The sequence below is a fragment of the Elaeis guineensis genome, chromosome 10 (assembly GCF_000442705.2).
Source record: "Elaeis guineensis isolate ETL-2024a chromosome 10, EG11, whole genome shotgun sequence".
Classification (NCBI taxonomy): domain Eukaryota; kingdom Viridiplantae; phylum Streptophyta; class Magnoliopsida; order Arecales; family Arecaceae; genus Elaeis; species Elaeis guineensis.
Window position 1 is genome coordinate 4,900,782 of NC_026002.2, and position 10,629 is coordinate 4,911,410.

Genomic DNA, 10,629 nt, shown 5'->3' on the forward strand with positions numbered 1-10,629 from the left:
AAAAAAATCGCCTTCAAGTAGAAGAGTTGCGGCCATTTCTTATCATGCAAAAAGAGGCGAATCAAATGAGAGTTTGCAAGGATTAAAAAATAAAGGTATAAAGAGCCCTGCATGATCCATCCATCATGTAATTAATTGGTTAAATTAGCACTACCTGCATTTGTTATTCCACCGTCCTCCATCTCCGGTCGCCATCAGATGAGCAAGGATCATATTTACTCCATATATTATAATATATTTGAGATGTCAAGCAAGACCAACAGCAATGGGAATTGGTGATAGAGGGGGACCCGCGAGCATGGATTTGTTTCCATCTTCTTTCAACTTGGTCTTGCGGCGGCTAAAAAGCACCGACATCGGGATCATAAACAAATGATGCCTTGTGGGGACTGATGAGTTTGCGAGAAGCCAATGTCATCTAATAATACTCACATGGCTCTGTCTCGTACTCTTCCTTGCATAACAAAGCACCCGATAGCTTTTTTTTACGGGGTTCTTAGCAGTATCTGGCTTCAAAAGTGCGGAGGGAATTGAAGCGTGGCCCCGGGTTGTCCTGCATCCACTGGGCATCTCCATCACCACCTCATGCCTGCTGTCCCGACCGCGATGGCTTCCAAATCTTTGAAGATGAGTAGAAAAGGGAGGAGGCTCCGCCTAAGCCTCTCCAGTTCTTCGTTCCGTGGCAACTAAGAAAGTCGGGCATTCGAGATGGGAAAAGGATCATGCGTTGTCGTCACCCTCGTTTTCTTGGTTTGGTTCTTGCAGCAGCTGCCTTGGTGCAGTCCCAAGGTTTGATCACTCCAAACTCTGAATTTACTTCACTGCATTTTGAGCCTCTCTGTAACTTTGTCAGCCTGGATGCTTGAATTTTTACAATCCGACAGCAAGAAGGAAAGATTCTCTTTCTTTCTTTTATTTTTTTTTATTAATTTCTCCAAAGAAGGAATGAAAAAAGGGATAGATACATAAGGTTGTTCCATCCCTGGTCGACGAGCTCACTCTTTTAGCCACATCTTTTTAGCAAGATGATTGTCTCAGCTTCCTGGATAGAAAGTGCTCCCCTTTTTTAAGACTAGGCTGATCAGAACAGCTTGATTTGAAACTAGCTAGTACTGAAGCCCGGACTTGGTAAACTGAGTAGTAACCATTATTGACATGAAAATAGAATTAAACAGGCTACCATTTTGTTGATGTTGGATTTTTTGCGTTTGCAGAAGACGAAATACAGCATATGAGCAGACCAGAGATGTACGAGATTGACTACCGAGGCCCAGAGACCCATTCTTCCTTACCCCCTCCACAATCTTTGGGAGGTACTGCTACCATCCGCTTGCTCTGACAATAAACTTTAAACTTTAGCTAAAGGTGCTATTCATCTTAAATCATACATGCAGGTCCAAAGGCCAAGCCGTCAAGAAAAAGAGACGTGGGTGGTAATGTAAGATTGATTTTTTGCATCAAATTTCCGTTTTAGTTCTTACTTGCAGCTGAATTTGTGACGCTTCGATTGTTATTTTGCTCTCAGAGAAAAGCTACTCATGGATAAGAAACGAAGGCGAAAGAATGGTTCTCGTGTTTATGGATGTAGTAGATAAAACTTTAGCCTTGATTGTGTGCAATTATTAATCTGAGGGACGGTGACGTAATCTGGTTGTGGGATCTCTCTCTGTGATCTGTTAAACACTTTCAAATATATGATAGTTAATAAATATAACTATATCAATGCATCTCCATAGTATCCCACAAGCTAGAAGATTAAAAGGGACAGCAAATTCAAGCTTGTCAGGCCAAAAGCCAGCACTGTGAATGGACTAATTTTGGCCATAAAATTAGAGATTGGAGAGGACTGGTTTGAAGTTTGCATTCCAACTGCCAATATAGCAAAGTTTGGGTTCCCAGTAAACATAAATGAATATAATAACAAACAATAACTGGACATGTTACCCCAAAAAACAATAACTTGATATGTGAACCCAAGGGCAGTTCTTAAATGTGGGCCACAAAGTTTAATTATTGTAAGAATGTGTTTGCCTACTCTGAATGTCACGTCTTAAATAAAACATAAATCAAAGTAGTTTGAACTACCAGTGATAAGACCCTGGAATGTAGACATCTATCTGCAGCTCTCCTCTGCATGCCTCCAAATAGCCGGTGTGTGTAGCTTAGTGCCTGGATTGCTGCATGATTAGATCATTCTCCTTAGGACAAATGAATATTTCATCAGATAAAGTAACCTGCATCAAAGTAGGAAAAACAGTTGAATTCCAGATAGATGCTATATTTTCAATGATTAACTTATCAATGATTTGTAGGAATAGATACTGATATATTTAAAAAAGTATATTAAACACTAGAACTGCTAATATCTTCCAATCCTCCCAAAATGAAACACCGATCTAACAAATAGCAACATGATTAGACAACAATTTTCCTTCATATAATGTTGTCTTCAACGATTTGTCTGATTAGAATATACACACAACACATTAGCGCTTTCAGAATACGCCCGACGTCCAATATCCATTGGTCCCCGTATCTGAAGCTTATAACTCCAAATATTGATACCCTGGAATTATAACTTGTTTTTCCCAATGTCTTGAACTTTCAGACTTTGTTTGCCCTCTGTTTTTTTTTTATTTTTTGAAAAAAAAAAAAAGTGGATGAATCCAGTCCTCTTCTTAATTTGATAGAAGAAAACTCATCTTTTGGATCCGAAAATCAAAAGGTATATTAGACCTATCTAGGATTAAATCTAGTTAATGAGGACCTTTCTGTGAAATAAACAGACAGCAACAGCTAGGTAGACGATCTGGCACTGCAATTTTGTGAGAGTTCCATATTTTGAAGGGAGGGAGTTAATAATTGCTGCAAGTTCATCTGTCCAACTCATAGGGCAGGAACTAATTGGTTGGATTGGATGCACATATATACCCATAACCAATTTGAGTTTCGAGCAAGCCCAGGTAATGTAGCCAGAGACAACTGTGACTATGGACGGACTAACACCAAATCTCTCTCTCTCTCTCTCTCTCTCTCTCTCTCTGTGCCTAAAAAGTGTTTTTGCAGCATGTGCTTGCCAAACATGTGAGAAGTACACTTTAGATTTACCATTATTCTCAAAGCCTGCTCCATGCAGGCAAAATCAAGCATGCCCTTAGATTAGGTTCATTTGACATATGCACTGCTGCTACAGCCAGTAAAGTAATCAAATGCTAACCAATTTAAGGACCGGAAGCATGGTCTTCAAACAAATAGAAGCATCATAGTTTTACAGGATAACGTTCCACCTGCAGAGTGCAGAAAATTAGCCTTAAGGACCAACCACTATTCCAAGTGCCAGCACCCTCCCAACTTAGGTGTTCATCCCGCAATCTCCAGTCAGACATATTTAAATTCAATTATATTAGCAACTACAGTAAAGCAGCTTCCAAATCATCATCATCACTCGGTTCCCATTTTGTGTTTAAATGTAATCATAGAATAATTGAGATCTGTAAAAACCAAATTCAATGTAAGGAAATGAAGTTCTAATTAGTCATAGGGTCTTTGCGAAGAAGTTGACCACTATTACTATCATTGGAAGCACTTCACCCAGCTTCCGGTTCCCTCAACCTACTCTGATGTGAGCAATCAGTTGCGTTTGCAATGTGTGTTGATATTTTCTTCAAGAAACCATATATATTCATTCTGATCATTTCTAATTCTAAGGCTCCCTTAAAGGCATGACCCTTCCAGGAAAAATCACCTTCTGCAGACAGAAACACCAGTTCAGTGCACTAAAATGACTCGTTAGGTTTTTCAGAGAATAACCAGTATTTCAGCATCTGGCAATGTCTATTCTCTCTTTGGAGGTCTCTCCATAATGTTTCTAGTAAACATCATGGCCACTTTCATTTTAAAAACCTCTTTCATTTTTCACAAGCAAATTAATGTTCCAAAGTACAGCATGTGATTTGAAATAAATTAATGCTAAAGAACCACATCAGCCAGAATCTTACTGTACCTAGATTAAGCATGAAAACTAAGCAAGCATATTAATAGTCCCTCCACTACAAATTTGATGTCATTAGTTTGAAAGTTCTGAAAGCGAATAACTTGCACTAACTTGGCTTGAAATATTTCTGAAATTGAAAATCAACTGATGGGGTACCAAAAATAATCATTCTACCACCATAAGTTATGAGCCGCATCATTCAAACACCTAGACCCCTTAGATGCTCTTTTTGGACTATAATCCCCCAACCACATCACTATAAAAGTTGGAAGATATTCTTTCACCAGAGATTACAGCAGTAAGGCCCGGGGCAAACCATAGATGAGAAACTCCCAACACCATAGAACTTTCCCTTCTCTTGCCAGGAGTTGACCTAAAGTTTTCCCTAGTAAACAGGTGCACATTAACATGACACATGCACATATCCTCAAATAATATATAAGGACGGCCAGACAGAAGTTTTGCTGTGACTCATAGGCTCATAAATAGCACACATGATTTTTCATGAATTATTTAATCAATAAGCATACTACAGGTGAAAAAGAATGCATTCACAGTTGATGGGCATTATTTTGTTAGGTCAAGGAAGGATTCCTTGTAATTTAATTTACTTTGTTAGGTCTAGTTATGGTAGGCCAGAAAGAAAGCAAGTTGTTGCTTGACAAACCTAACCATGGGTCTGTTTTTGCTTTGATTAAAACTCACAGGAAATCCAGAAGCAGCAGGCATAAAGGGCATTGTGAATGATACACCATCTACCACAGGAAAAATCTAATTCAATCCTTTGGAGGTCCATGACAATAAGGCTGATATTTGGATTCTCATATAAGATATACTACATCAATGAAAAATGAGGAGGGTTGTGAAGTTGTAAAGGAGAATAAAAAATTTCTCATTGAATGGATGCCTTACAATAACCATCCTTGAAGAGCCATGGGTCGTGTCGAAGAAAAAACATGATTATTTGACAATTAAGTTTGATGCTTTTATCTGTATTAGAGTGGACACTAACACTGAAACTTCAGTGGGTGCTCTCACTAGAAGTAGAGCGTACAAAGAACTCATAATAGTTACTAACCTCAGTCTGGAAGCCAGACTAAGATGGTATGTCTGTGCTGCATCAATGGAATTGTTTCCTAATAGTACTGTTTCTTACCCTTTATTTATTATCTAGTGATTATGCAATTTACACTTTTCATGGCATATGTTGTTGAGCCAGAGGATCAGAAATAACAAAAATTATATCAAATGACAAAGAAAGAGAAGTTTCAAAGCCAGATTACAGCTTTAAGACACACAAGTGAAGACAGCAAAAAGGAAAATGATACTCACAAAGTGAACAAACCTGCTAAAAGAGTAAGCAAAGAGCATAAAATAATAAAGTTTAAAAAGAAAAGGGCAAACGCCAAATCTGGAAACAAGAATCGGATTGAGACACATATTCAAGCACATTCAGCCAGGGCAATCAAAGGAGATATAGAGATACATAGAAAAAAAAAAGAATACATATGTAAACTCTCATAAAAGAAACATATTAAAAGAAATTGTTTATTAAGGTCATTCTATATGCATGTTTCTTACCCAAACTTCCTAATTTGATGGAATATTTAGAAAAAAAATGACATTTTGCAAAGTTATTTTAATATCTACATTCTTGATCAATCTCTGAAAAGAGCAAAAGCTCATTTTTAACAGTATTACAGTGAGTCAAACTCATTATTGGAGCTGTCTAACTCTTTACCGATTTCTAAAGAGTTATTAGGAATCGATCCTACAGTACCTGCGGCTATTAGGAATCGATACATAGTTTGTTTTTGAAATTTTTTGAGGAATTTGTTTCTATCTTTCTGTTTACAAAGTTGGTCAAGCAAAACACTAGCTGGCTGGTTCTTTATCATGAATGAATTGAGCTTTGAGGCCAGGTTCAGCCCTCTTGTTCGTCCTCTCTTTCCTCTTCTCCTCTTCTCTCTATTTTCTGTTACTTACTCCCTCTCTTCTCTCTCTCCATATTCTTCTTCTTCTTTATTTCATAAATTGCTGTGTATCCCTACTTCTTTTGGGATTTGCATAGATCACGTTGTTATCTACAGATTAGCATGCATTATCTGATCTTATATGATTACAGATTCATATTTGATTGTTTAAAAGAGATATAGATTGTGATTTGATTCATCTTCCTGCATACAAGATACCCCAAATAGGCATTCTTTTGAACAGCCATTGCCATAGATTTCAAGTTTTCTTATTGACTATCCTAAATCAGAACCTGAACAACAGGCAATAAAGTCCTTTGTAACCACAATCCTCCGCCACAAGGTCCACCATTGCATGTAGGCAGCCCTAACCCCTTGCTATCCTCCATTAAATTTGGTATCAGAGATAAAAGGTTGTACTTTTTGTTCTTCCATTCTTCTTTTTGGTCCCTTTCTACCCTCTTCATTTCCTTCCCCTTTTGTCATGTTATCAAACATGGACTTCATTTCAAATTCAATAATCTTCATCAACATGCCAAACATAAAAAAGAGATTTTTGGCAGTTGGAGACTAGATTTACATCCATCAGTAATGATATGATGTCAATGAATGCTAAACTATATGCAGCTGCAGCAATAGGAGTTGGAAAGCATCAAGAGTCACAAAGTTGAAAAATCATTGCAAGAAGAGACAATAATTGAAGTTTCATCACATGGAGAAGCTATCATAGGAGATCCATCATGCAAAGATGCTGCAATTGAAGATCTGTTGATTGAAAATGCTGCAGATGATGATCCATCAGGTATTTTGAAGGTAGAAGATCACAATGATGAAGATTTCTATAAAGAAAACTCATGGTAATATCAAGTCACAACCCTAAAGGCAATCAGGGGGAGATGAAGATCCATTCTTGATTTGTTGGATTTAACAAAGATCGCCATCAGAAGTATGACGCAGAGCTTGTTGGTTGAGAAGCAATCAAGCAATGGACATTAGACCAACCAATCAATGATGTGATTGCAAGAAAAATTTTATGTAGGCTCTCATCATTAGATCTTGGAGATTCAATGGTGGATCAAGCTTATAAGTGACATCATGAAAATCTCAAGGACGAGATCCATGGAATGAAAGCAAATGATGCAAGAATATTTTGCATCGCATTTAAAAGCCTGAATTTACTGATGTAAAGTTCTTTTTTGCAGGCTTTAGATTGAAATCATATGATTTTTTGAGTCCAATAACAGCCAATCAAGATTGTGTCACAGATCTTCAAGTCAACAATTTTAGGAGGGCCAAAAGGAGTCAATTTAGATTTCGGCTCTCTTGTATCCTCCTCAGCCAATCAAGATTGTGTCACAGATCTTCAAGTCAACAATTTTAGGAGGTCCAAAAGGAGTCAATTTAGATTTCAGCCCTCTTGTATCCTCCTCTCTATATTTTCTGCTACATATCTTTCTATCCTCTTCTTTATTTCATAAATCTGCTGTTTATTCCTGCTCATTTTAGGCTTTGAATGGATCATATTGTTGTCTAAAGATTTCTGTGCACATTATCTAATCTAATCTGATTATAAATTTGTATTTGATTGTCTAAGAGTGCTCTGAATTGTGATTTGGTTCATCTTCCCACATATAAGACACCCTAAATAGACATTCTTCCAACTAGCCATTTCCCTAAATTTCAAGTTTTCTTATTGACTATACTAATTTAGAACCTAGACAGTAGGCAATAAAATACTTCACAATCCTAATTCTTCATCTCAAAGTCCATCATTGCTTGTAGGTGGCCTTACCCTTGTTGATCTACATGACCATCCATTAATACAAGCTTAAAAGATAATGAAATCAATAAAAAAATAAAAATATATGAAATCCATTTTTAAAAGTCAATCCAATTTAAAAGTATATGAATGACAAGACTATGTTAAAAAAATAATACATTTTATTTATTCAATTTCCTAATTACAGCTTCACTAAGAAATGAAATTATAAGGATTAGGAAACTGTTAAAAGTGAATCTTATAACAAAGAGACTGGATGATGTTCAGTAGAACTCACACTTTATTCCAACTCAAAAGCCCTTAAGAGTTTTGATATGCATTTGAAATCCCAAATAAATAAGGAGATAAAGTGCAATGGCAGAGAATGGGAGAACAACTGAGCAGGAGATTGGAGCGATGTTTGAGATGATATGTTTTGAGAGGGGGATCAATAATGTTTGAGATGATATGTTTTGAGAGGGGATCAATAATGTTTGACATGATCTATTTTTAGGGGCCGCCACCTATATTGTAAATAGAAATTTCGATTCAGGGTAGCATGGCCATGAGCATCGATTCTTCAAACGAAGAGAGCAGTGATATCAAATGAAGTAACTATACATTTAGGATTTTTTGCCTTATAATATATTAGAAAACCATTTAAAAATGATAAATGACCAAAATGTCCCTCTTAAGTGGCTTATTACTGAAAGATGAGGCCCAATAATTGTAAAAGCAATTGAAAATGGTGCCTAAGACATTATTTGTCCACTATATGGGTTCACAATACTAATACTTTTGATCAAAGTAGATGATGCATAAAAATGAATCATACCCAAATTGCCATGAGTTCCTTTAGTTTTATACCACAAAGCCTTTGATGAAGAAAAAGGAGACATGGTCTCTTGGATGAATACAAGTAGTCTCAACCTGCTTTCTATCCACCTGTTCCCAAGCAAGGAGATCATTATTTTCAATATGTTTGGTGCATTGGTAGCAGATAGGACTTGAAGCAATGTAGCAGTCACATTGTTACATTGTAGCTCTAGACCTGCTCTTACATTCATAATTTAAAAAAAAAAAATTCTTGCATCAACTTTGTATCTTAATGAACTCAAGTTTCATCAGTGTTATCACCTCATCACTGGACCTAGCAACAATCAGAACATAGCCGATAGAACTATACTTGGCAGAATAATAGAAAAAATACTTCTGAAATAATACAGCTTTGTTCTAAGACAGTCATCCACAAAACCACCCTCTCGAATAGGTACCTGATGGAAAAAGTTACTGAAACTTCAATGGACTCTACTGCTTGAGAAAAGCTAATAATAGAGTACGAGGAGAGATGACTAAGTGAGCATTAAGGAAAAAGGTCCTCTTTTTTGGCAAACAAGGAAAAAGGTCTATTCAAGAAGTATACTTGAGTTATTAAAAACATGAAGTAAGAGGCTATATGTTGCAAGCCAAAATGAATCTTTTTTTACACAGGATCAAAACAAAGTGCCAATCTAAACTCCTGTGATGTTCAAGAGGATGTTCATCAAGTCTGCAAATGATATGGTTTCAGTTGATACACCATACTTAGAGGGCATGTATTTGCATTTTGTGTGAAGAAATATATGCCAATAAGGTCTAATTTGGAATTAACGGAAAGGAGATAAACTAGCTTTTTGTACCCCCATGATATCCTCATTCTGAGAGTCAACATCAAACTTGATAGACGGCTGCAAATCAGCTAGATAGATGGATTTGGAGACTTAATAGAAGATAAAGATTATCAAGCCTGCTAGTTTGTATAAATCCACATGTTAGGCAACATAAAATAAGTATTCGAGTCAGAAGCAAATATATAAATGTGATGCTGGAGTCGCACCAATCAGGAATAAAGTGGTGAAGGATCCATAGAGATTTGTTCTTTTACAGAAAGCACTTGCTCAAGTATGCAAAAAGAAGAAAAGAAGAAAAGAAAAAGAAAAAGGGAGATATAAAGATAAGATTCTGATGACAAACAATATGACTCGTGATAAGAATGCACATGAGCAACAAATTAAGAAGCCAAAAACAAACAACCGGAATAAGGCTTGCTTATTAATGTCATAGTTTTCTCTATTGAATAATTATATTTGCAACCTCTACACAGACTCCAAAAACAGCCGCTATTCCAGAAAAGATCATGCTATTACAGACCAAACTAAATTTATTTAGTAAAGAAAATGCTATTACAGAGCATTTCAAAAATCTGAGAGCCAGAATCAACCCCGTTCCCGATCTTCTTCCTAGTAAGATTTAGCACAAGTAGGAAACCAGGATTCCACAATATACGACATTTATCAACAAAGCAGCAGCACGATTAGAAAGAAAACAAACAACAAGAAGCATCGAGCTGCAGCAATCAGATCCAACTTACAGATTTCAATCTGAGCCAACTTCTTCCGAGCAGCCCTGGCATTATCATATTCAAACTTAAGCACATTCGGTATATGCGACGTGTCCTTGATGTACAACAACCTCCCACCGCACTCTCCTCGATCGCCGGAAAAACTCACCAGCATACTGTTCACGATCCAGAACCACCCCACCCAAGCACCAGCCCCAGCGTCGCCCCCGCAAACACCTAAAGACCATTTCAAACAAAACGAAATGAACAAAATCAATCATCAAGAAACCCGAGATGGGGAACACAACAAGAAGAGAAATCAAGAGCCTGACCTGGGCGACGTGTGGTAGCCCAAGTAAACCTAAGTACAAGGTGAGCACCGCCGCGGGCCAGGGGAGGAAGGCGAGGAAGAGCCTGGAGCACGGCGAGGCGACGCCGACGACGCCTTTGTAGCAGAGGAGGGTGCAATAGGCGGCGAAAAGAACATGTACTGGGAGTGGGAGGAGGGCCAGCCGTGGGATCG

The 10,629-nt window shown here is 37.4% G+C and overlaps 2 pseudogenes; one reads left to right on the top strand and one right to left on the bottom strand.

Moving 5' to 3' along the window:
• The first annotated feature begins 316 nt into the window (after positions 1–316).
• LOC140852146 (uncharacterized) lies at positions 317–1,723 on the top strand (annotated as a pseudogene).
• Positions 1,724–1,836: 113 nt separating this feature from the next.
• Positions 1,837–10,629, bottom strand: LOC140851987 (lipid phosphate phosphatase gamma-like; annotated as a pseudogene).